The 26,533-nt window shown below is 40.1% G+C and overlaps 1 protein-coding gene across 28 annotated transcripts in view; it reads left to right on the forward strand.

Annotated features, from left to right (window-relative positions):
- The window catches only part of SLC8A1 (solute carrier family 8 member A1), a 395,108-nt gene that overhangs the window by 53,266 nt on the left and 315,309 nt on the right, over positions 1-26,533 (forward strand). For 18 of the 28 annotated variants that reach the window (XM_065527143.2, XM_065527147.2, XM_065527153.2 and 15 more), the window contains exon 1: positions 10,911-11,140. The exons of 3 other annotated variants lie outside the window; for them this stretch is intronic. The gene's annotated coding sequence lies outside the window, so the exon portion shown is untranslated. Of the gene's footprint in view, positions 1-9,515; positions 9,650-10,910; positions 11,141-11,360; positions 11,582-26,533 lie in introns of those variants that run through there. 7 more of the 28 variants (XM_065527146.1, XM_074011917.1, XM_074011920.1 and 4 more) reach the window with 2 other exon arrangements.

Below are 26,533 nucleotides of genomic sequence, written 5' to 3' on the forward strand. Positions count from 1 at the left end.
TTTTCTTCCCCACGATGAAAGTCCCATTTTTTTCCCACTGATGATTCCGTTATGTCTAACACCCGACCTTGCTTAGTGGTCACTCAAAAACTACTCAATAAACAAATGAGTGAACGAATAAATAATTTTTATCTATGATAATACAGCTAGCAGGCAACTACCAAAATTCAAGTTTATTCCCACAAAACTCAAACTCATTCCTGCTGTTTTATTTTATTTTATTTTATTTTATTTTATTTTATTTTATTTTATTTTATTTGAGACTGAGTCTCACTCTATCACCCAGGCTAAGTGCTGTGGCATAATCTGGGCTCACTGAAGCGTCAAACTCCTGAATTAAAGTGATCCTCCCACCTCAGCCTCTCAAGTAGCTGGGAATACAGGCATGAACCACCACACCTGACTAATTTTTGACTTTTTTATTAAGATGAGGTCTCACAATGTTGCTCAGGCTTGTCTCAAACTCCTGGGCTAAGTGATCCTCCCACCCAGGCTTCCCAAGGTGCTGAGATTATAGACATGAACCACCATGCCCAGCCTGCTCTGATCTTCTCTCATATGAGACACTGCCTCTCACAGAAAAAAAAAAAAAAAAAAAATTCCCAACTTGTCAGGAAATTCATTACATAGTTTTCTAACACTAGGATTCATATATAAATAGAATGTTATTTATTTAAACAAGTATACTTAAATTTATTTAGTTATAATTGATTAAGAATTAAAAAGTATTAGATTTATTTAATTAAAAATAGGACTTTTTGACTGGGCATGATGACTCATGCCTATAATCCCAGCATTTTGGGAGGCTGAGGTGGGTGAATCACCTGAGGTTAGCAGTTTGAGACCAGCCTGTCCAACATGGTGAAACCCCATCTCTACTAAAAATACAAAAATTAGCCAAGGTGGCAGGCACCTGTAATCCCAGCTACTCAGGAGGCTCAGGCAGGAGAATTGCTTGAACCTGGGAGGCGGAGGTTGCAGTGAGCCAAGATCATGCCACTGCACTCCAGCCTGGGTGACAGAGTGAGACTCTGCCTCAAAAAAAAAAAAAAAAAAAAAGGAGCATTTTACTTTAAAATCAGAGGATAAACATCTAAAAAATCTAGTATATTCTTTTCATTTTATAAATATATCTTATAATGTCAAGTACTGTTAAATTAACACTAGATTTCTTATAATGATGAATGTATAGTGTTTTAGTTTGTGTCAGATTAAGAGTGTCAGAAAGATGTCAAAAATACACATGAAAAATCAAAACAATTTATTTTATCTTTGGACTTGTTATCTAACAAATAAGACTGCTTTTAACAAAACAATGTTCTTCTGAATACATATGATCAAAAGACAAAGATTTGATTAAATGTTACAAGTATATTAGATTTTCTTCACTAGTCTTGTATATTTCTGAAATAATAGTAAAATCAGTGGTAGTTAAGGGAACTAAGAGGCTCTTTACAAAATCCATACTTTGTCAGATTTGGCTTTCACTCACAGTCAATTTAAATGTCTGGTGGCTGTGCAGGGGCATGGAGTGGGGAAGGATTTTTTCACCTGCTCCTTACCTGCAAGTCAGTTATATGTCATAGAAAGAAGACCGGATATTCTCAGATTACTATAATCTGTTTTAGAAACACTGGCATGCCAAGAGGTACAGGCAGTGGGAGCAGTAAATCCATGTTGCAAAGGATCAGGGGGTGCATTGTCTGTAGCGAAATTAGACACAATAATAAAACCAACGAAGGGTCTGTCTGCTTTTTATTGCCACCATTCATCATCTCAGTGGTAAAATATCCTCTCTGCCTGGTAGAGCAGACTAGCACCCTCCATCCCCACCTTGATATGCCAGTCTTAAAAAGGATTTTTTTTCCTATAATAGTAACGACTTTATAGAAATTATATGTGTTCCACTTGAAACCATCCAGAATGATTCCTCTCAAAATGAAAACTCAGTATTTTTTTTAAAAAGATTGAGCGGAGAGGTAATAGGATTCTGCTAAGAATTGGGCCAAAGAGAAAAACGGCTATATTCTTCCTTTTCGTCCTCAGTAGTTGTTTAGAGTCCTTTTTTTTTTTTTTTTTTTTTTTTTGAGACGGAGTCTCACGCTGTTGCCCAGGCTGGAGTGCAGTGGCGCGATCTCGGCTCACTGCAAGCTCCGCCTCCCGGGTTCCCGCCATTCTCCTGCCTCAGCCTCCTGAGTAGCTGGGACTACAGGCGCCCGCCACCGCGCCCGGCTAATTTTTTGTATTTTTAGTAGAGACGGGGTTTCACTGTGGTCTCGATCTCCTGACCTTGTGATCCGCCCACCTCGGCCTCCCAAAGTGCTGGGATTACAGGCTTGAGCCACCGCGCCCGGCCTAGAGTCCTTTTATGTGAGTCTTCTTTGAGATGATTTTAATCATCTCCTCTCTGGTCTCTTTATCCTTGGTCATGCCCACTTTAGCACATTTCAGACACACTGTCAAGATTGATCTTCATAAAGTACATATCTGGCCATAGCGCTCACTTCTTCAAAAATCCTTAGAGTTGGCCAGGCATGGTGGCTCATGCCTGTAATCCCAGCACTTTGGGAGGCTACGATGGGCAGATCACCTGAGGTCAGGAGTTCGAGACCAGTCTGGCCAATATGGTGAAACCCTATCTCTACAAATGATATAAAAAATTACCTGGGCATGGTGGTGCCTACCTGTAATCCCAGCTACTCGGGAGGCTGGGGCAGGAGAATCACTTGAACTCAGGAGGTAGATTTGCAGATCATGCCACTGCATTCCAGCCTGGGCGACAGGGCAAGACTCTGTCTCAGAAAAAAAAAAAAAAAAAAATCCTTAGAGTCTGATTTTACCTATAAGACTATATTCCTAGAGGCCATGGATGGTGTCTAATACATTTTTTTAAAATCACCACAGAACTTAGTTCATGCCTCTGAATGGAGTAGTCACTCCCTATTTGCAGCCAGAATGCCTTAAAAATTTAACCAGTGATCTGCTACAAAATATAAATGATTACCCTATAAAGTAGCATGTTCTGTTAAATTGTGTCATTTATTCAACATATATTTATTGATCATCTGTTACAAGTGAAGTATGCACTTTGCTGTGTTGAATAATTTTCTATCCAAGTTCTGCTTTTCCTTAAGCAACATTCAGAGATTTTTATTTTTTTTACAAAAGAAACAATAAGAGAAAAATTAAAAACCTCTCTTAAGATCCATGAGATACATAATTCACACATAATTTAGACTTCAAATCTGTATCATTTATTTCAGAAAAGCACAGTATATGAGTTGTAATCTGCTTTAGGCCCTGAGTCTCTAAGTAGACTGGAAACTGAATATACAAAACTCTGCAAATAAAAAACCATTGAGGTTAAATAAAATTTACAAAAACAAGAGGTCAGCTATGATTTCCATGGGTATTTGCAAATTTGCAATTGATGATTTTTCAATAATTAAATATTTGGACATATTTACAAGACAAGTATGTGAATGAGTATGTGAGTTTGTATAAGGGTATGTGTATGTTGTGTATAGTATAATTTCAGGTAAGAATTCAGGAAAAAGGAAAAGGAGGTATGATGGACCCATAGAAACCAGCACTGGGACCATCATTAAATTACACATACACGATTCTCATGGCCTCTCCCAACACCACCCACCAGTGCTGTTGACTTTGTGACAAGAGGTTCACCCACTAGAGCTTACTTATAAAGTTGGTCATCCAGGTGCATTAATAAGATGCTATAATTTAAACCAAAGAAGCATTCAGAATTCTTGTGGCAACTCTGCCTTAGAAGGAAGTTATTTTTATGTGCAACCCCTGGTGGCAGTCTGTCTTTTTGAAACAACTCTTGGATTTATTTAATATGAATATGCTCCAAAACACAGTGGTACAAGTCATATGGCCATGCCTCTGCTGCTAAACCTGATTAAGTCCGATGGCTTTGAGGCAGGAATTCCTAAAAACAAAACAAAACTCAATACAGGGCAGAAACAAATTTTCAAAACAAACAAACAAAAAAATATTGTCCTATATCATTTCATCTGCTTGGGACTCTCAGAAAAGGGATGGTGGTATCAACAGGAAATCTTAACTTCACTCAAGTCTCCGCAGAACTGACCATCTAAACTAGTACTTTCCCTAAACTTTTCTATTCCATTTTTTCCTGCTTTATGGGTTTTATAGGAGTATCTCCATATGACACCCTACAATGTGTTAATTTGTTTATTTTGCTTGTTGCCTGTCATTTTTTCACTAGAATGTGAGTCCCAGGAGAGTAGAAACTTCTACTGATGTTTTCACTGATGTCTCTCCAGTGTCTGAGACGGTGCCTGACCCAGAGTCCATCCTTACAAATATTTGTTGAAAAAATACATGAAGAAATGAATGAACAAATGAATTCATGGCACTCTCAGCTGTGTTTTATTTTTCTCTGTTCTACCCAGCTTTTTTTCCTTTAATCAGAGTTACCTGATGACCGACGTTGGAAAAAACTTACATGTTCCTTGAATCTTGAAAAATAATAAATAAGAATACAAGAATAATGCTCATAAACCCCATGCCTAGTTAACCCTTCTTAATAGAGGAAATAAGAGATTCTCTGACGTATTCACAAATTGGGCCAAATAAGAGCTTATAAGTAATTCCTGAGGTAACTGACAAAGGGTTAGTTTACAAACTGAAGCCTGAGGCTGGGTCAGATTGCTGTCTCCGTGTGGTTCCTCTTCCTGCAATGTCACAGACAATCTGTCTGTCATTGCAGAGCAGGTGGCCAGGCAGAATAACGGTGTAGATATGGTGATTGTGTCAGCTAACCAGAGCCTGCACTGCAGCTACAAGGAGATGATTGCTATTAAGTTGCAATTTGCACTGGAGAGAGGCCAAAGAGTTTACCCTATCACCAGAATCCTTCTTTCCATCTACACCAGTCCCCTTACAGGGGACAATACGTGTTCTACTAATTCATGTCCCAAGCACCAAAAACTGCTCTAGATGCTGAGGAATACATGTTCAACTAGAAGGGGGCCCCACAGTAATGGACTGGACTTTCTAGATCATATCCTCCAATCTGCCTATGTCAGGTGAATTATATTACCCACTTCTGCCCCTTAGGGACTCAAAAAGGCCCTTAAACATTTGTAAGTCCTCTTAAATTTCCAAGAAAAGTCCTCATTTTTATATTCTATTAAATAGTGAAATTCGATAGAGCAGCAGAAAAGAAACTGAGTTGTGCCAGATGTAAAAGAGCTTTATCACTTGTCTTTGCTACAAATTAGCTATTTGACCTTAGGCCCGTGGTTTTCAGTCCTGGCTGAATGGTAGAACCATCCCCAAAAACTTGAAAACAAAACAAAACAGTGCCCAGACTTGACTTCTGACCAATAGAGACAGAATGTCTAAGGGTAGGACCCAGCTTTCAGTATTTTTTAAAATAACCCAGCTGATACATGCATACAGCCAGGATTTGGCAAATCCCTTTGTGCTTTCTTAGTCTGTAAAATGAGAGTAATCACAGCTGCCCCCACTAGTTCATAAGGATTTCTTACAGAAAAATTAAATTCGAGGTGGCAGAAAATGTTAATGTCTACACAAACAATTTATCCTTTGGTTTGATAAAGACATTCTTAGGACTGCTGAAATAAACCCAAAGGTGACTTTTGTGTAACTGGATAATACTTTTAAAAGGGGAAATAGAATGCAGTTTCTGAATATTACTTGTTTGTGATTACTAAGGATTCTGCAGGTCACACTGTATGAGTCTAAATTTTTAAAGAGACGAGAGCATACAGTTTCATTATTTCCAGACACTTTCAGTAGTAGCAGAATCAGCATCATTAAAATCATGGAAAACAACACCTGTAAGTTTAGTCTATTTTCCCCTTAGGTTTCATCTTCAAGGGCTCCTGTCTGAGCATTGTGGTAACCACTAAAACATTGGCAGCTCTCAGAAGAGTCTAATCAGTGAACAGCAATTGAAGATACAGCAAGGGAGTTGTATATCATAAATGGTGGCTTGGAAAAGAGATTTATGAAAAAGGCTGAAGTGTAATCTCACAGGGACATTGCTTCAGAACTGGATTGTAGGGAACAACTGTCTGGTACAAAGCACCCCAGGGAGCTTATCTTGAGTCCCTATTTGATGAAGAATCCTGGAATCAATGTTGAGGAAAGTATGTTGTATAAACTTAGTTAAGAAGTTTATGCCCTAAAGAAAAAGTTCCCAGTTAATAAAATTAATGTAATGTGACAATCAAAATTTTAGTTGTAGCAGGATTTGTCTAAAAATGGCTGTCTTTCAAATTCTACCCTCAGTTTATAATAGAGATAAGATTAAATTGATACCCAGACATAAGGGAAAAGAATTATTGTGAAGGAGAGAAGAATTCATTGCCCTTTTTAATCAATCACTAGCCACACTCTGTACTTACAAAATCAGAAAATGCACAAGCAGCTCTTTTTCATTACAGAGAGGAAAGGTACTGTTTTGATGTAGAAATGTTTATTTTTCTGGATTATTCATTGCATAGAATTCTGTATAACAAAAACAATAGCATAATCAATATCAATAATGGGATGACCTGATTATGTAAAATCTAATTATATATAAATTTTAAAATTTACATTGATAACATGTTCATGAAACTTTACCAATAATATTTACCAATAATAATAACAGCAATATCATTTGCTCAGCAATTACTATGATCAGGAACTATGCCAAGCTTCCTATATACATTTTATCCTTCCCATAGCACCTTGAAGGAGAGTTTATGATCCATGTTTTCCAAACAAAGATATTGAGATTTCAGAGGTTAAGAAGGTTCCCCAAGGTTACATAGCTGGATCTGAGAATCTAACACAGATATTCTGACTCTAAAGCCTTGACTTTTAACCAATCTGCTACTGTTTTCTGACCCACTAATTAATAGCTCTAGATAATGATTCTGCCATTAAGTTACCATCGGTAAAGTTGTGGGATAGAGACTAGGTATTTCCTTAATTTAATAAGGGGCAGAAATGGAAAACAGAAGTGTCAGGATTTTGTACAAACCCAATTCTTTAATATCAGTTGCTCAAATGTAGAATTGCAGGCCTCTGATGTCCAAAGACTATGACAAATTCATTGGCGACTCAGAGGAAGTGGCTGACCCCACGGTAATGCAGAGAGGAGGAAGGTTGTGACTGTGAGTCTGCCAGGAAGGCTGCCCCAGTCTGTGGACTGTTATGCAGAAGCAGGGCTTACAACTGGGTGAGGTACAAGAGTGGTGTTCAACTGGTCAAAACAAAACAGAGAAGTAAAAGTTTAACTGCAGGAACAAGTTTCCAGGGAGGAGGAAGAATAGCACTTAGAAGTCAACAAAGAATTCTCAAAGTCGTCCCCAAAGCAAAGAACCTTGGATCTACTCATCAGCAAAGAAAACCTAAAGAGCAAAACTGGGAACCCAGTGGTTCACCTGAGATTCTTAGGTATGGAAAAATGACTACTTCTAAGCTCCACTCACTGGCCAGGCTAGGGGTGCTATTATATAATAACATTTTCTTATGTAGAAATCAGTATGAAACTGAGCCTATGAATGAACAGATAGATGATTAGTGGAGACCGGCAGAGTAAGAAATGAGGTGAGGGATGACTAAGACTATATTAACATACTTCAGAAGCTCCGAGCAATGGAAGAGACAATAGAGGTACCTCTGATTTATGTAATTCAAAGTAAAATGAAAAGAATTTCAACAGAGGATTGTGCTTATTTTCCCTATGATGAAAAAATATTGAGTGCTTTAGTAAACTATTAAATATTTTTTTAAAATCTTGGTAACCTGATCACATGTCTAAATTTTCTATAGACTAGATTAAAAGTAGAGCCTAATTCACAATATTTACACTTGGTCTGAAAATGAGTTTGCTAACAGATCCCCTGAAGGTTTCCTAGGAAATAGTTTATGAACATCAGAACCATCTTTCAAATATATCAAATCTTAGTGATATCCCTGTGGAGTCCCCTGAATGATTGTGTCATACTGCTTTGGTTAGATAACAGTGGAGACTGTTGACTCTTAATTCCAAGTCCAGAGGAAAGAATGGCAATCAATGTGGAAGACTGCGATTAAGAAACATTACTGCTATTAGAATGTAAATTACCACCTTCCTCCATTGAATGTTTCTTCTTTCCAAAGCCACAGACTGCAGCAGCCTCACTTTTTCCTTTCTTAGAACCATAGTCTTCCTCAGCCTTGTGTCTGTGATGTAGCCTTTGATAATTCTCTCTTGCAATAAAAACCCACTCATGTATGACATTTAGGAGGGAGCAAAAGGTTTGATTTGCCTTGGGGCCCTGGAACCATTATAAAAATGCCTTTAATGAGAAATGAAAGGCAAAGAAAATTAGGAGCTCAGAAACTGACTGAACCAAAAAGGATGCCATATCGCTAGGCACTAGGCTGCCTCTCAATAGTTCTAGATAAACAGAAGACCATTTTTTTCCCCCAAGAATCCAAATCAGTCTAAAAGCAGTTTTGATTGGAAAAGAGGAAGAACCAAGTGGCCAAGATGTAGCCTTTCAGTTTCAATGGTCAAAGCCAAAAAAAAAAAAAAAAAAAAAAAGTCATAAGACAGACTTTGGGCATCACTGGAATATAGACATTTAAAGAACAGGGTTCTTGTCACAAACATGCCTACAATTTCAAGAAAATCTCAGCTTTCACTAAGTGGCCCATGATAGCAATAAGAGGCTACACTCTTTCCACGAAATCTATTCCAATGAGATATGGCCCACTCACATTTTCGTTTAGCTTTCGCTTTGTTCCTTCATTCAGCTGTGTCCTATTTCTTATGAGTGGAGTCTTTAGTTACATGCTTTCCTTAGTGTCATTTAGAAGGCAGCCACTTTTCTCTCCAAGCCCCTTTCATTGAGTGTGATCCAAATATCTGCTACTGACACTCCCTTAAATTCAGGGACTGTAAGTAATTTTTTGGTAGAGGACATATTCTAAAAGAGACAGTGAACTTCTGTCTCTTCCCACAGGTCACTCTGTTTATATCCACTAGTAAGTGCAGTCTAACCAAGTTTGTGTGGAAAGTAGCTTCCAAGAAAATTTAACTTATAGCAAAGAAAGAAAAATATTCTTAGGGAAGAACGATTCCTGCAAATTTATAAGACACGAAGCAGTTTAGAGTGTCCTCTACAAAGCCAGTATCCATGACTGCTGGCAACAGACCCGACTAATTAAAGTGAGGTCCTCATTCAGACAGCATCAGCATCACTTGAACACATGCCTACCCCAGGACTACTCCAAGTCTATTAAAAAAGAAACTGCAATCCCCATGTGATTCATACTCACATTCATGTTTGAGGAGTATTGACCTAGAGCAGTGATTCTCAACCTTCATTGCACATAGGAATCAACCAGGCATCTTAAAAACAAATTAAGCCTGTCTGGGGCCCACCTGAAGAGAGTCAAAGTTAATCAATTTGGGGGTGTGGCCTAAGCACTGGGATTTATAAGGCGGTCCAGGCGATTCTGAGGTGCAGGGAGGATTGAGAGTCACTGGCGCAGAGGCAGAAGAGGGTATTTCTTCCATTCCGTCCCTCTGTTGCAGAAGCAAACTGAGGTTCCTGGAGTCAGAATCATTTGTGGTGACTGCCCCGGTTGCACCGTAAGTACAGGGGGAACGTTTCCACGAAAAAAACTTTCTGCCTGGTGCTCTGCAGGTCCCTCCTTCTCCCACCTTCCCCAAGTAGCTGCTCCTAATCCCCCCACACCTTGGCAAACGACATCAGTGGCTAGTAGCAACTGGTGTTTTAAAAATACAAATTTGGAGCCCCATTTGAGACCTACAACAGGAGAGTCTGCATCAGATTCGGCCTCAGAGTCTACAGCATCTGACTACATTCCCAGGTGTGTCTGATGCGCAGCCAGGTTTGGGAGCTAGTGAACTCCACAGCAGGTCTAGCCTTTCACCACGTGAAGTCATTAAGGGTTTGTAAGAATGAATGAGCTGTCAAGAGAGGAAAGGCCTGGTGCAGTGCTCCTTTATTAATTATGGGGAAAGTGATTTATTGGCAATGATAATGCTTCTCTTGGAAAGGGCAAAGAACGGTTCGTCGATTGCTGCATTAGGTCTTTCCCAACTCAACCTTAATGCTAGGCTTTTACTCCTCACTGTAGTTTAAAACCAGCACGGCTTTCACACGAAACAGTCTCAGGGTCTTTATTCCCAGGTGAGCCGCATCTTTGAGGGAAATACCAACACAGAGACTCTTTTCTAGTTCTTGGCCGGAGGACACCCTCCCCCCAATATACTTGTTTGCTTGTGTCAGCATCTAGTAGCCAACGTATAGTTGTGCATATCTGATATGTAGGAAAACACAGGTTGAAGAATTTTAAAAAATCGCTGATATATGCTCAGACCCTTTTGCTAAAAGAAAGCTTCCTTTAACAGAAGGGCAGGAAGTGGGGGAAGAAAGATAGTTGGATTAACAAACTCAGAGGTGAGAAACGGGTAGGCGAATTGGGGGTCAGGGTTCTGTCTGCGGAAGAGGGTTTAAAAGAAAAGTTGCAGCGCCTGTGTGCCCGTGTCATCGATGGGCTGGGTGCGGGAGACAGCGCTAGCGCGCCGCCACAACGCACTGCGGGGCCGAGAGCCGGCAGGAAATCGGAAAAGCTGCTCGCCGGCAGAGGCTGGGAGGCTGGAAGGGCTCCCCACCCTCTCCGTGCTCCAGAAACGCGCCGGCTCTGCCCCGACGCGATCGCCCGGTGAGCCCCAGGGGCGCGCAGGGGGCCCCGGGGTGCCCGGCGGCCGCGGGGCCGAGCGCGCGTGTGAGCCAGTGCGAGGCTGCGGGCGGCGGGCGGGCGAGTGTGCGCGGGAGGGAGGGGGAGCGCGCGCGCCGCCCGGGCCCCGGCCCTCCCAGCCTCCCGGCCTCCGCGCCTGCCTCCCGCCCGCGCGCACCGCTGCCCGCCGCCGCCGCTCCCGCTCGCGCCGGCGCTGCACGGGAGTCAGCCTACCGCCGCCGCCTGCTTTGTGCTTCCCACAGAAGATGGGAGCGACCTCTTCCTGATCGGGAGCTGTTTAAAACGAGGGAGTGCGCCGTATTTCCTACTAGCGTGGAGGAACGGAGGAAGAATCCATTCACACTCCCCAAACCAGGTAGGATCTTATGATGGGCAGGCAGAAGGCATTTGGTCAGAGACCGAGAACTATTTTCCATTTGCTGCTCATAAGGCTACACTTCGCTCTGCTTTGGCAAACGAGCGGCTTCTAAATTTGTGTGTGTGTGTGTGTGTGTGTGTGTGTGTGTGTGTGTGTGTGTGTGTGATGTGGTGGTGCGCGCCTGCACATTTTTCTGGGTGTCCGCGCTTCCCAGAGTGAAATTGCTCGGGCTGGTGCGTCTGGGCGTGAGGGTGCCTGCCTGCCAGTGCAGGCTGCCGGAGGAAGAAAGGGCTGCTAAGGAGAGATGCTGCACCCTGCACCGCGCTGGGCTCTGAGGATTCAGGGCGCGAAGAGCTAAGTCCACCCCGAAAGCAGAGCTGCTGGGGATCCAGGCGTCCCCACCCACTGGACTCTTCTTCGCGGTCATCCCTTCTCCCGGTAATCCCTGGGGTCTTTCACCAAGGCCACACTTCCGAGCCCTCTTTTCCAGCGGGCGCTGGGTGCTCATTCACGGACTGCGGAGAGGAGGGAGGTGTGGCGGGGCAGAGACAGACGAGGAAGAAATGTAGGGGGTAGCAGGGAGTGGGCTGCAAGGTCCCGGTCTCTGGGCGCTGTGCCGTGATGTGCTTTGGGGATTCTGCACACAGAGGCATCTTTCCCTAAGAGATTGGAAGGGAACTTTGCAGCTGCATTCTCTGCCTCTGGAGCTTTGCTGGCTCTTGGGGGAAGTGGTCTGTGTTCTCAGATGTGAAGATATCCTTTTTGGCTCCTCCTTAATGAAGAAGAGGGCGGTCTTATAGCTGGACAGCCGGCCAAAGAAACCAAATCCGCCCAGGCGATGCTCTTGAAAATACAGTATGTGTGCATCCTTGATTCTTTAAATCCACCCCCTGCATCACCCCCGCCCCCCCTACCCCCCTCCCCACCCCGTGGATGCTGTTGCTGTTTGATGAATGGCTTGGGCTGGCAATTCGTATTTCCCTCTCCAAAGTGGTAGTGGTTGAGTTGAGAGCAGGGGTGATGAAATTTAACAAAGCATTTTTAGAAGAGAGCAATGTGCATGTTGTATGCAGTCATTGGAAAGTCATGCTTTGCACTAGGTATCCTTTTAAAGCCCCCAATCCTGCCTCCCCTGAAGCCGCTCTCTATCTCTCCTGCTAGTCAGCTACTAGTGGTTGTGAATATAACAATACAAACTTTGTCCTGCTGGAGGTGTAAAGACTAAAGAGAGAAAAAAGGATATCAGTGGGAGGTGTAGTGGAAGAAGCTTCTTTGAAAATGACAGATGTGGTGAAGACAGTACAAGCGTCCTGATCATGGAGGAGCCTCTAGCTGAGTAGGTGGAGATTTCTGATCAGATCTGGTTAAAGGCATTGCTGGAGTATCTCCAGATATGAGCAGTTGAACATGCACAATCTGAGACTTGTGCGAAGATTTCCCAAGAGAAAGAGGGAGCCACCAGGAGAGAATTCTGAAAGTATATCTCTGTTTCCCATGCCCCCACCAGCGTGCACGCGCGCGCGCGCACACACACACACACACACACACACACTCACACTCACATGCTTTCTCTTTCTCTCTTGGAGCTACTCCAGCAGCGAGTCAGGAAAAGAAAAAAGGAGGAAAATGGATCTAGATGTTTCATTCATTTCAAGTAAGAAGACAAAGCCGGAAGAGGGATGATTGGTTTTAGGTTCCTCTTTCAAATCCTGTGTTACTTGGATTGAGCTCTCTGGGTTTGCTAAAGTTGCTTAAATGGGAGGTTAGGCGGGTGTGAAAGCAGGAGGAAGGAAGGGAAAACTAGCTCCATCTTTGGGGCCTTCTGAGTGAGAAGGTGGGGGAGGACCCACTTATTTCATCAAGAAGCAAGATGTGTGCTCTTTAATGGTTTTCATTTTACAAATTCTGCCTGCTTGAAGAATTCCATTGGGATCTCACAGCTCTTTAGCTAAGATTTCTCACACCTACTATAAAAGAAGCCCTGATTTTGTCCCCTTAAAATGGTTGTCTTTTTTTTAAAAAATGGAGTGATTAATTCCTAGAAAAACAACAGCAACAAAAAGGACTGAACAGCAGAGATAAACCATTATTTATTGTTAAGCTGTATAGGGCTACAAAGGATGTAAGAGTGTCATGACAATCAGACTTAATTTACTCTGTCTTGAAAGCTTAACAGGGCTGAAAGAGGAGAGTAATGAACTAAAATAATATGACAGCTGTATTTTTTTGTATCTATCTACCTATCTACTTTATTATTATTATTATATAATGGTTTCTACTGTAACGTTTCAGATTAAGAATTAGCCCTTTTGTTGGCCAGGGGAAGAAAAGAGCTTCGGAGTAACAGTGCTTTGACTCCCAGTAAAATTACAAAAGGAAGGTGCGATATAGTCAGTAACACCTATAGGACTATTTGCAGGAATTATGTTAATTGCTCCATTAAGCTTTCTATGTTTTGAAAAAATAAAATATATTCCAAGAGAACTTCGGCATTTGTTAAAAAGCTATGTTTAACATGCTTTTGCCAGACAAAAATAGACTTTTATTTACTTGCAAAATAAACACATGATTCCTTTCCTCTTAGTATTCAATCTATTTCTTTGACAAAATAAATGATGAGAAAAGCTCTGCAAATCCAAGGAAGTTGCAATTCCCCTTTAAAAAGCAAGCCATAGATGTGGTTGCCTCAAAGTAAGTGCATTTTGGGACATTAATGTCTGTTTTTTTAATGTTGCAATTCAGTGAGACAAGTTCTTTCTTTGTGATGCCTTTAGGTACAGGGAGGATAGTATATAGGTAAGAAGGAGACTGCCCTAAAAACATGGAAATAAACAAAATTCAAACTGAAATATAAATTAAATCTGGAAAAGAAATGCAGCCTCTAAAAGAGGCTATTAAACCACACATGTTGCATGTTTTATATTTTTGTACTATGTGTGTATGTTGCTTTCAAGTAAACATTAAATTGTCACTTTATATTTGCTTAGAATTTAGGAATCAGTGTGCTATTATCTCTACTCTTTCTGGTCCCTTTCTTTGTTTTTGCCCCCAAGGATAAGCGTGTTTTGCTAAAATATTATCCAAATATCACTCATACTTGTAGTTAAATCCTTCATCATAACCTCCCATGCCTCATAGACCCCTCATCATAACCCCTACCAAATGGCCTCCCATCTGACCAAATTCTACTACTCCCTCTTGTGGCAAACATTCTCCCTGACTTTCTCAGGGTTCCTGAATCCTATCTGACATCACTTATGGCTCCTTTAGCTGTCTATCACTTTGACTCTAATTCTCGGTAGTAACGGTGGCTAACAAAACCAGTCGATTTCTGTACTAGCTGTTACCACTTTTCTTTTTAAATGATGGTATTTCTGTTCCCTAGAGAGATAGCTGAGATTTAGTGGAAATAAATATCAGGTGTTTTCTGACCCATTGGGATGGACTAGATTCTGAGAATGTGAGCTTTCAACGTCTGCCTTTGAGATTTGGATTTGGATTCAGGACTAGTACAGTGGGGCCTAATTAAGTACGGTGGGATTACTTTCAGTTTTCTTTCTTCATCTTCCAAAACCTCTTTTTCTTTCTCTGTCTCTCTCTCACCGGCCTCCCCACTCTGTCACCCTCCATCCCCAGCCCTCCATGCACACATATACATTACAAAATACATTTTACATAATATATATTTTGAAGACCTAATCAATGATTAGGTTCTCAGTAGTACGTATTAATCAAACAGTCCATTTTCTGATGTATTTTTCCAGTGTATTGACTTAACTTATAAGACAGTTGCTCATAGTCCTTGCTGCCTCAAGTGATTTTTGTAGGTTCTCTTTGCAGAGACTATATTGAATAGTAGGTGTTTAAATTTACATTTGAGATTGTCCTTTGATCTGCCCAGCCAAGAGTGTAGACAGTAACAAGACAAAAGTTTAAATGAATCACATTTCCCCCTTATCTGAAACTTTCTAGTGAATTTCAGTAGAAGGAGGGGAACATGTGGAAGAGGAAAAGCTCTGGCAGCTGAAGCAAGAAAATGCTTTTGTGATCAAGGGCAAGTGCATTGCAGGCAGCAGTCTATACAGTGATTTGAGGGTGGGCAAAACATTCCCAGGTTCAAAGCATTTATTTCTTGGGCAAAATAGGATCTGAAACTTTCACAATTAGAACCATTCATTTGAATAAAGGAATTCTATCTAGTAGACCCTAATAAAATGAAATACCATCCGAGAAGGAGCTACCATTAATTCTCACAAATCATTAGCATATGTTCATTTTTTTTTTTTTTTTTTAACTTGGATTGGTTTATCAGGTCAGCTGGCAGACAAAGTCCTGAGGGCCTGGAACACAGGAAAATACAGAGAATGTGAAAGAGGTTTAAAACTAGGTTGCTGCCCAGTTAGTGCACTCAGGGCCGTTTTGGTAGGGAAGTTTGGGGGATGTGAGTGTCCAGAAATGGGGATGTTGATGGAGGGATAGAGAGTAGCCAGACAAAGGCAAAGATAAACTCTCCAAATTTAGCTTCTAGAGCAACAAGGGTAATAACAATTTGATGCTTTCTTGAAGATTTAGCCATTTAAGTCCTCTGGGGAATGGGCAAAATATTTTCCCTAGAGTGAAATTACATCCTTAAAATCTTGAATAGATTCGACTGTATCATTTTGCAGTATGGATTAATGCCCGTAACCTAGAAAATGCTAATGTGATACCAATTCAAATAAATGGTTTCTTGCACATGTAACAGATCTAGGAAACTAGATGTGAATATTAAAGATCATCTTAATTTTTTAAAAAAGACAAAGAATAATTACTTTGATGTCATTGCATGGGAAGTGAGAATAATAATTTCCTAGTTGGATCCAATGTGAGAGGAAGTCAAACAAGGTAGTGATCCAGCAATTTTCTTCAACCAAACCATGATGTTTATGGAGCACTCAGTGTATACAAGGCCCTGTGCTTGGCTTTTCAAAGAATGCAGATGATGAAGAAAAGTTAGTGACATTTGTTGAGTGCTTCTTATGTGCCAGGGACTAGTCTGAATGCTTTACACACGTTTTCTCACTGGATGCTTATGAGTATCCTGCAGGGTAAGGAAGCATCGTTATTCTGACTTAAGGATGAAGACTGTGGTTCAGTGAAATAACTTTGGCCAAGGCCTAACAAGCAATGGTTAATAAAGAAAGCTCTCCAAAAGCCATGCTATACACTGTTCTCTGTTCCCAGGAATGTCATGGTCTAGAACACGTATACTGAAGTACAAGGCTGAGTGAGAAAGATCACTCCACTGCAACTGAGCAAAGTGCTGAAGGAGTTGAAAGGAAGAAGAGAACATTGGACATGGCTTCATGGAGGAGGAGGCATTTTAATGTATTCAGAAAGAGTGAAAAGGATTTTGAAAACAAATAAGGCCTAGCCACTTTTGAAACATGTCAAAGAGCCCCAGCTTATTTATGACAAGGCAGCCATAGAGAAATGTTAGGGCAGTTTCTAGACTCTTTCATTCTGTTCTGTGTCCCAGTCAGGACCATGCCACAGAAACAGGATCTGAAACAAATAATAACATAAACTATTGCATAAATGCATTTTGCGCTTGAAACCAAAATGTAGGATGAACTTCCAGCATGGCCTTGGAGAAGAGACGCTGTACCAGTCAGAGGTGAGGCAAGGGATAGACCACGTGCTCACTGGTTCCTTTATTAAAGGTGATGATTCTGTTTCCTCTACTAGGGTAGGTGGTTTTAATTTATCTGTTTAGCACCAAATGGTTATGCTGGTGCTTTTACACTTGAGCTTCTGGAACTTGTCTAGCTTCCAATTTTTTCAGATTTCCCTTAAAGCTCAGGACCCAGGGCCACCCTTTGGTTCTCTGCTGTGCTCGATGAATAGCATCCCATCCTGGCAGCAGGTTGAGAGAATCAGACAACTTACTCTACACCCAAGCTTTAACTTCCTCTGTGGGCTGTGTTAGAGCCCCAACTGTGGGTGGCATCAGACAGTTTGGAGAGGTGCCCATCAAATGTCTCTCAGAAGTTTCAAGTCACTCATCCAAAATGCTCTTTCAAATGTTGGGGGATGTGGGCCCTCCAAAGCTGAAATTTGTGAGTCGGTGTTGGGCACAGTCAATGCTTCTTTCCCCCTGACTCCTCCCTGTCTGCCTTTCTTCCCCTGGACATGCAGCTAGCTGTCAGAAGTTTTTTTTTAAGAGCTCTTTATCGGTCCTTCTGTTGCTTCATACCATGGCTAGCACTGGAAGAGACATCTGACATCACCTAGTTTTGCTTTGTGTTAATTTTTATATTTTACAAGTAAGCAAATGGAGGCCATATAAAATTAAATGATTTGATAAGACTGAAATAGGAGCTAGTAGAATCCAGTTCTGTGACTCTGAAATCATTTCAGCCAAGTCACCTCTTTTTTCTTTCCCTGTGTAGAAAGCCTCCAGAAATTTGCCTATGTTTTCTGGGCCTCAGGAATTCCTAGATGTCTAACAAGGATTCTTCAGGGTGGAAAGGAAACTATGACTTTTCATCTAGTTTGAGAATACTGACTAACAAAATAAACCACCCTAAGGTTCTCAGACTAAAGGTCTCTGAGGTCAGCAGACATATTCATGATAGTTATAGCATTTGCTTGAATTCAAAAGGTGGTATATTTGACATTGTGCTAGTTACTTAGACTTCTCTGTGTTGACTTTCTTCATCTATTATACTTCATCTATTAAATGGGAATAAAAATATTAAAAAGGCTTGTGATTTGTGTGAGGAGTAATAAAGTAATATTAGTAAAATATTTGGAACAGTTTCTGATACCTGAGTGCTCAGTAACTGTTAGCTCATTACTGAAGATATAAATGGTAAGAGAGGGCCTTGTTCCTGCCTGTGTGCACCCATGTGAATACACTGATTGGTGTGGTGAAGGGGTTGCCACAGGAAGGTAAAGGAAGATTAGTACACACATAATGACATATGCCAAAGATCAGAGAGCTGATTTTTTAAATGGCCAGATAGTCAATATTTCTGGCTTTGTGAACTATAGGATCTGTCATAATTTATCAACTCTGCTGTTGCAGCAAGAAAGCAATCAAAATATATAAATGAATGGGCACGACTGTGTTCCATAAAATGTTAATTATGAGCACAAATTTGAATGTCACATAATTTTCACATGAAATATTCTTTTTTTTTATTTTCCAGTAATTTTAAATGGTAAAACATTTTAATTTTGTGGGCCCTTCGAGAACAGGTAGCAGGTTAAATTTGTCCCATTAACCATAGTTTGCCAACTCTTGACACACACAGTATAGATTATGAGAGACACAAATGCAACATTCATAGGCTTGGGGAATCCTAGCAATTGGTGTTGGTGTAGTGTGAAGAGAAATGGCCTAGAAATTCACAGAATTTGTTCTGGAGCCTAGCTCCATCACTTCTGAGATGTGTAGCTTTGAAATGTCTCTTTCAGTTATCAGTGTTTTGTAGAGATGGGGGTCTTGCTCTGTTGCCCAGGCTGGTCTTGAACTCCTGGGCTCAAGCAATCCTGCTTCAGCCTCCCAAAGTGCTAGGATTATAGTCATGAGCTACTGTACCTGGCCTAGATGACGTTTAAGGACCTTCCTGGCAATCAAAGTAGTTTTATAAGGGAAATTTGACATTCGAGATGGGTCATGGAGGACAACCATAAAAACATTAGAAAGGATGATGTGGTACATATTTGGGTAATTTTCATTTAGTAGCTCAGCTGACTACTAGCTGATACATTGACTAACAGTAGACCTGCACAGATGGACAGGTGTTATATTATAGATGACCTTGAATGCCACAGTGTAGGATTTGAATATCATAGCTGCAGATTGTTAGCAGAATTTCCCAGTTTTACAGATGATACTGAGAGAGGGAAAATGACTTCTCTAAGGACATATGACTGGTCAGTAGAGCTGAGACCAGCACTCATTTCTTTTAGTCCCTAGACCAGTGAACCTTCCATCTACCACACTGACCCTATAAGTGTAGTAGAATGCAATTAAATGCAGTTGCATGACTCTGACCTCATAGAGAAAAAGTCTTGGATAAATTATAGAAGCTACTTTTTGTCTCTTCCAAACGTGATCTCATACCCCAGCATATCTAAGAAGGTAGGTCTGTGAATAATCCTGTTACAGAGAAGGGTAATTACAAAAGTGTCCACCTAAGACCTTACAATTCAACAACCTTTTGGCTGGTTTCCTGCAGAGTGTCTTTTAAATCTCAGCTTGGATGTTATTTTTCAGCTGAACCTTCTCTAATACTCTGACAGGTAAAATCCTCTGTTACTTAGTTTTACAGAGTCACGTTTTTACTTCCATAGCATTTATTTGAGTTAATAATTATGGATTTCTTTTTTTAAGTTCTGGGATACATGTGGAATGTGTGGGTTTGTTACATAGGTATAGATGTGCCATGGTGGTATGCTGCACCTATCAACCTGTCATCTCGGTTTTAAGCTCTGCATGCATTAGGTATTTGTCCTAATGTTCTCCCTCCTCTTCACCCCCCAACCCTCAAAAGGCCCCAGTGTGTGTTGTTCCCCTTCGTGTGTTCGTGTGTTCTCATTGTTCAACTACTTATGAGTGAGAACGTGTGGTATTTGCTTTTCTGTTCCTGTGTTAGTTTGCTGAGGATAATGGCTTCCAGCTTCATTCATATCCCTGTCAAGGACATGATCTCACTCTTCTTTATGGCTGCATAGTATTCTATGGTATATATATATACCACATTTTCTTTATCCAGTTTATCGTTGATGGGCATTTAGGTTGGTTCCAAGTCTTTGCTATTGTAAATATTGCTGCAGTACACATATGCATACAAGTGTCTTTATAGTAGAATGATTTCTGTTCCTTTGGGTGTATACCCAGTAATGGGGTTGCTGGGTCAAATGGTACTTCTGGTTCTAGATCCTTGATGAATCGCCACACTGTCTTCCACAATGGTTGAACTAATTTATAATCCGATCAATAGTATAAAAACGTTCCTGTTTCTCCACAGCCTCACCAGCATCTATTGTTTCCTGACTTTTTAATAATTGCCATTCTTACTGGTGTGAGATGGTATCTCATTGTGGTTTCAATTTGCATTTCTCTAATGATCAGTGATGATGAGCTTTTTTTCATGTTTGTTGGCTGCATAAATGACTTCTTTTGAGAAGTGTGTGTTCATATCCTTTGTCCACTTTTTGATGGCTTTTTTTTTTTTGGTAAATTTAAGTTCCTTATAGATTCTAGATATTAGACCTTTGTCAGAGTGTGTAGATTGCAAAACGTTTCTCCCATTCTGTAGGTTGCCTGTTCACTCTGACGCTAGTTTCTTTTGCTATGCAGAAGCTCTTTGGTTTAATTACATCCCATTTGTCAATTTTGGCTTTTGTTGCAATTGCTTTTGGTGATGTAGTCATGAAGTCTTTGCCGATACCCATGTCCTGAATGATATTGCCTAGATTTTCTTCTAGGGTTTTTATGGTTTTTAGTTTTACATTTAAGTCTTTAGTCCATCTTGAGTTAATTTTTATATAAGGTGTAGGGAAGGGGTCCAGTTTCAGTTTTCTGCATATGGCTAGCCAGTTTTCCCAGCACCATTTATTAAGTAGGGAATCCTTTCCCCGTTGCTGGTTTTTGTCAGGTTTGTAGAAGATCAGATGGTTGTAGATGTGTAGTGTTATTTATGAGGTCTCTGTTCTGTCTTATTGGTCTATATGTCTGGTTGGGTACCAGTATCGTACTGTTTTGGTTACTGTAGTCTTGTAGTAGTATAGTTTGAAGTCAGGTAGCGTGATGCCCCCAGCTTTGTTCTTTTTGCTTAGGATTGTTTTGGCTATACAGGCTCTTTTTTTGTTCTATATGAAACTTAAAGTAGTTGTTTTCCCTAATTATGTGAAGAAAGTCCATGGTAGTTTGATGGGAATAGCATTGGATCTATAAATTGCTTTCACAATATTGATTCTTCCTATCCATGGACATGGAATGTTTTTCCATTTGTTTCCTCCCTTATTTCCTTGAGCAGTGGTTTGTAATTCTCCTTGAAGAGGTCCCTCATGTCCCTTGTAAGCTATATTCCCAGGTATTTTATTCTTTTTGTAGCAATTGTGAATGGAAGATCATTCATGATTTGGCTTTCTTCTTTTCTATTGTTGGTGCATAGGAATGCTTAGGATATTTGCATATTGATTTTGTTTCCTGAGACTTTGCTGAAGTTCCTTATCAGCTTAAGGAGTTTTTGGACTGAGACACTGGGGTTTTCTAAATATAGAATTATGTCATCTGAAAACAGAGACAATCTGACTTCCTCTTTTCCTATTTGAATACCCTTTGTTTTTTTTCTCTTGCCTGATTGCCCTGGCCATAACTTCCAATACAATGTTGAACAGCAGTGGTGAGAGAGGGCATCCTTGTCTTGTGCCAGTTTTCAAAGGGAATGCTTCCAGCTTTTGCCCATTCAGTATGATATTGGCCATTGGTTTGCCATAAATAGCTCTTATTATTTTGAGATATGTCCCATCAATACCTAGTTTATTGAGAGTTTTTAACATGAAGGAATGTTGAATTTTATCAAATGCCTTTTCTGAGTCTATTGAGATAATGTGGTTTTTGTCATTCGTTCTGTTTATGTGATGGATATAATAATGGATTTTGGGTAGTAATTTAAATGAACAGCTGTCTTCTCAGCTAGATAATAAGTTCCAATAGGAGAGAGATTATGTCTGTCTATCTCATGATTCTAGCCCCAATGCCTCGCACTTTGCTAGATACATGAAAGACATTTGATATTTTTTAATGAATGAATGTTCTCTCATTAATCATTGATATTGATGAAAATAATTGTTACATTAGCAAAGGCTTCATAGATAGAAGTTATCTTCACTTGCTAATTAAATTATTAAATAGCATTTCTTCCTCCAGTGGCTTTTTTCTCTACCTTTTATAATGACTCCTTTCATGACCACCTTCGTGATAGATAAATTCACATCTATTATAATCCTCATCTATCACCAAAAGACAACAATTTAGCAGTGTCAGTATAGTTACTAACATTAAAACCATACCACTTAAGCCAATTTTAATAATTCTTCAAACACAGGTATATAAAATTGGTTTAAAGAACATATTCACTAGATGCCCTATCTAGTAGAGAAAAACTGTCTATTTCTCTACCAGATTTCCATAAGAATGTTGTGTTTTCCCATGTCACCAACACTCCCTTTAGTCCTCTAAATAATAAGATTTGACTAGTTTCTTTCTAAGATGACTTTCATTTTTTTAAAAATTTATTTATTATTATTATACTTTAAGTTGTAGGGTACATGTGCATAACGTGCAGGTTTGTTACATATGTATACTTGTGCCACGTTGGTGTGCTGCACCCATCAACTTGTCATTTACATCAGGTATAACTCCCAATGCAATCCCTCCCCCCTCCCCCCTCCCCATGATAGGCCCCGGTATGTGATGTTCCCCTTCCTGAGTCCAAGTGATCTCATTGTTCAGTTCCCACCTATGAGTGAGAACATGCGGTGTTTGGTTTTCTGTTCTTGTGATAGTTTGCTAAGAATGATGGTTTCCAGCTGCATCCATGTCCCTACAAAGGACACAAACTCGTCCTTTTTGATGGCTGCATAGTATTCCATGGTGTATATGTGCCACATTTTCTTAATCCAATCTGTCACTGATGGACATTTGGGTTGATTCCAAGTCTTTGCTATTGTGAATAGTGCTGCAATAAACAGACTTTCATTTTTAAAGTGTATTGTAATATGTAATATACAATATACAATATTGTAATACATAAATACACACTTGGTGTTAGAACTTTGTCACTGATATTGTCAGGAACTTTAGAAAATTGTAGCATACAATACTGATGGAGAGTCACCCTTATGTGAGCACCCATCAACTTGACTTTTTAAAATATGTTTCTTTTTACTTCCTACTTCCACTCTTTTCAAGAATAGCTTATTCTTTCAAGGACTGTAATTTGAAACTATGCAGGAAAATGTAAGACTTACAAGCCTCAAGTTGATAGGATTTTCTCTTCTGAAATGCTATCTACTTGAAGATGAATCCTAATGACTCAGGGAAAAAGCTGATGAAATTCACCAGCCTCTGCTCACACAACCAGCATTTACCTTGTTTAAAAAAAAAAAACAAAACAAGATTAAAAAAGAAAATAGTCTTGCTGGACTGACTGTCATTCAACTTGAAATTGGATTCTATATTAAACATCCCCAGTTCCAAGAGGCAGACTAGAAAGAAGAAAGAGTGACCACAGAGATTCATTCTTGAGATGAAATGAAGATAGAGAGTAGGGGCTGCCCTCTAAAGAACCTATAATTTAAAGAGCACAGCTTTCCTTACCACCAGTACTTCATTTTGGGGTTCATGTTTCTGCATGTTTTCTACATCTACTTAGGGCTTGGGTATAGAAACTGAATAGGTCTCTGAAGATAGATGTCCGTTTATCCTGAGTCTTTGTCACCTGCTGATGTAGTAGCCTAGCAATCCTTGCTTGTTTCTTAGAGAAGGCAAAACACCTGCAGCAACATCATCATGAAGTAGGAACTTCATATTTTCATATTACCTCCAGTGCTTTAATCTCCTCTCTTGGGACCCCTCTTATCTCCTGTTAAGATCCATCCTCCTCTGCCCTCTAGTCCCCCACCTCCTGGAAACATATTCACTAAGGAGCTTCATATTTTTATCCTGCCTGGATATCCAGTCTGCGAAAAGGAAAGCACAGCTGACATATTACTTCACATCAACATCTTACTGATATTAGAACAAACACTATTTTCTGATTTTCAGGCTCGCACTTCCAGTCTGTTTGTTAAACAAGCCCCATGCCCTGTGTGCCGTTTCTATGCTTCTACTTAGTTCTGCTCTTTCTGCCTTATACTTCTCAAAGGGTGATCCAGGACCACCTACATCACAATCACCTGGGATTGTTGTTAAACTTCAAATTTGGAGGTTCTTCAACTGTATCTGATAATAGGGCCCAGTTAACTGCATTTTAATTAGTTTCCCAGGTGATACTTAGGTGAACTGAAGTTGGAGAATCATTGCTCTATGCCTTTGTCCATATCATTTCTTCCTTTGAGAATGTCCTCTCACATTCTCTAGACATTGTCATCCTTCCCATCCCTTCCTTTTATGGAATTTTGCCCATTCTTCCTAGTATTAATGGTCACTGGAGTAACTGTCACTTGGAGACTATAAATTTAGTTAAGTACAGGGACCATTTGTCAATCATATTTGCAGTCCCTGTAGTGTCTGTTATGGTGCTTTGCACATAGAAGCTACTATGTAGAGGCTTGATGAATAAATGAAGGGTTCACTCCCTCCAGAAGTAGAAACATAGGAAGGGCTCACTATATATATGGATTTTTAAGATTAAATGTCAACAGGCTATTGGGGAAATATTTTTAGGTAGAAAATATTTTTTGGTGACCTAGATGTAAAAGCATGCATATGACCTCATTCTGTTTCAGTGTGTAAGGTCAAACATCAAAGAAAGGCTGCTCTTTCTCTTCAGCGTTAGTGGTGAACAACTATTATGTAAAAGAATTACCATTTTCTATCAGGAGGCTTCTGAAAGATTTACAGAGTACAAAGGAGATGCTCCAAGGCCCTGCCTCTGGGACCTCATTATAATTGAAATCTCTAGGTTGTAGGACCATAGTCTGAGCAGTCTGAGGTTTCTAGAATGCTGGGCTTATTAACTCAAGACGCAAGGTACATTAAACTGGGGACTACGTAGTCCACTTGAGTGATCAGTGTCACTGTTCAAATGCCAGGAAGATCTCTTCTCTTCAGTGAATCTCTAGTAATGGAAGGGTCCTGTTTTCCACAGAAGGGACTCACTCCTTGACTCTGGCAATGCCCCACTAGAATACAAGCTCCTTTGCAGATATGTTTTATTTATTTTTGAAACACAGTGTCTGGCACATGTGAGTGGCTAAGAAAAACTTGGCAGATAAAACCATAAACGAATGTGTTGTTTTTGCATTTCTTTGGATTACTTATCGGCTTAAATTTAAGATGTTAAAAAAAAATTGACCCCCAAATTTTTGAGCTGCAATGAAATTCTTTGTTTAAAAAAAAATACTGAATTATTGTTATCAGAGCAAAATGTTAACCTACTTGTTATAGCAAAATTCTGTATCTTTCTCCCTGGCTCCCATTCATTATCCATTCCCCTCTTTTATTTTAGTTTTGCTTGCTTACTGTTAGGGATTCTTTCTCCATTTGCTTTTCTCCTGACCAAATGGAAAAACCCTGAGTTTACTACATGAGTTTGGAGTGATTTCAGACCTCTGTCTTCAGCTGATGATCCTCCACATGGATCATCTTTCCCTTGCTATGTGATGAATAGAAGTGCTTACAAAACTTACTTGGGGGGTGGGGAGGCATCAGACAGGAGTGGAAAACATGTGAGGCTCCTTGATGAGATAATGCAACCTACACACATTTATTCAGGTGGGAAGAAGGGGCAGCATGGAGGTTAAGTACCTAAATCTTAAGCTCTTTGTCCCCAGAAAACATTGTTACCTTATTGTCATGAAAACAGAAAAGTTTCTGCCATTTTGGAAATCGCTATTCTTTAATGCAAAATGCCTGAATTAAAATTCTACTTCTGTCACTTAAGTCTAGATGACTCTAGCCAGATTACTTTCATGAACCATTTATTTTTCTCGTTTGTAAAATGGGAATGATAATATCTCCTTGTAGTATCGTCAGAAAAGTTAGGGACAGTGAATACAAATTAATTAGCACAGTACCTAGGACAAGTAGATGCTCAGTCCATGATTTCAGTCATTATTGCCATCAGTGCCCTGAGTAGGGCCGTTAAACCCTGTTCTGTGGCTCTGGCGTAATGAATTGGAGGACAAACCTTGCTAACTTCACATGGAGCCCAAGATTATCAGAGCATCTTCCTTCTGAATTCTCTTTCATTTATTTTCTATCCAAAGACTCTTCTCCAGCTTTCTTCTTTCCACCCATATTTCCATGTTAGCATGCAGATTAATATTTAATAAATGCTTGGTGTTCTTTCCGTTCTGTAGGGCCTCTACAATGAAGGTGATTTTTGTTGTGCTTCAATACGTGTCTTTTAATTGTATTGGAAGGATGAGAAGATTTACTTCCTTGAGTATGTCCAAAGTGTTAGGGCCCTCTTAACAGAGCAAATAAAATAAGCAAACCAGGGCTGATGTTGGAAGACACACACCCAGGTTGTGGGGAAAATGTCAGGGCCTCTCTTTATGCTGGAGATCAGTCTTTCCAGCCCAAGAGTCTTTGTTCATGAGTCTGAATTATGTGTTTCTTCTCTTTCTAACACTGACATTGATTTACAATCTGATTTTGAACTC

This window comes from Macaca fascicularis, chromosome 13, assembly GCF_037993035.2.
Source record: "Macaca fascicularis isolate 582-1 chromosome 13, T2T-MFA8v1.1".
Classification (NCBI taxonomy): domain Eukaryota; kingdom Metazoa; phylum Chordata; class Mammalia; order Primates; family Cercopithecidae; genus Macaca; species Macaca fascicularis.